Source organism: Cyprinodon variegatus, unplaced genomic scaffold, assembly GCF_000732505.1.
Source record: "Cyprinodon variegatus isolate N-32 unplaced genomic scaffold, C_variegatus-1.0 Scaffold910, whole genome shotgun sequence".
Taxonomy (NCBI): Eukaryota; Metazoa; Chordata; class Actinopteri; order Cyprinodontiformes; family Cyprinodontidae; genus Cyprinodon; species Cyprinodon variegatus.
In genome coordinates this window covers 94,659-95,925 of record NW_015151363.1, presented here as the reverse complement: position 1 = coordinate 95,925, position 1,267 = coordinate 94,659, and positions in this window count along the sequence as shown.

Sequence of the window (1,267 nt, the reverse complement as noted above, 5' to 3'; positions counted from 1 at the left end):
CGCAAATTACTGCACGCAAAATTGGATCTTGATAAATCCGGCCCTCTGTGTATGCAAAATGACAATAAAAGTTGTCTAAGTCCAAGGTTTAGGGTTTATGGAACAGGACGCTTAGACAACAACAATAATTTCTCTACCTTTTCTGAAAACACAATGTCTTTATAGAACCTACCTACCTTACCTCTGACGTCAATAAGTATAAAGTAGGTAAAGTCATTTAGAGGTCGAGAAGCTCAAAGATTCATGTTCTTTGCTCTGATTACTGAGGGTGCTACTGTATAATATTGATACAAAGATAAAATGGTTCCTGGGAACCTTCAGGTAGTTCCATGGACTACCTATGATAACCTGGTTCAGATCAGGGTTCCCATGTCTAAGGGATCCTTAGCCCTAAAAAGGAGAATATTAGATCTTAGAGACGATCATCCAATGAGTCGTTATATAACTAGCAAAAGTTTTTAACAGTCTTAAAAAGTTAAATTATTTTAGAAGTCTGTCAAAATGTTTTATGTTTTGCTTTTCTGGAGTCATGCTGCTGCAGTTCCCTGCATTTCTACTGTTAGGTCTACTCTGGATGACCTCATTTTCATAGATATGGATGCAGGGATGAAACAGCATCAGTTCATCTGCTCACGATGCAGGATACTTAAATTATATTTACATAAAATGAAAACAGAAGAACAGTAACGCCCATTGAATAAATACAGTTGAAACTTATAGAAGAAAAGTGTGAGGATTTAACACAAAGAGGATAATTCAGAAACCTGACAGCAGGAAATATCTTATCTTTAACATTTCTCATATTTTCCATATTATCTTGTTTTGACTCAAACTATCCTAAACTAACCAAAATACACACACGGATGTGATGATATTTAATATGTTTACATTTTTTTTTAGAACAGTCATATGTGAGCTTTGTCTTGAAAGTATATGTACAAAGCTTTTCTTACTGATCTGGAACCTGATGAAGAAACGTTCTCCAAGCTTTCTAAAGGACTAATAGACTTTCTTTGAATAACCTCAGCATCACTTATTTCCTAAAAACTTATTCTATTTCTCTATCAAAGCAATTATATGAGACTTTATTATCTATGATAAACACTGTCCGCTGTATTAACAAATACAGAAGTAAAATAACTGTTCCTAGGAAAAAAAAAGGATTAGAAAGTGTCTGCAAAAACGAATTACACTTTATAGTGTCTACAAAAGACTAAAAACATTAGAAAATGTAAATATTACAGATAAATAAATATTACAGATAAAT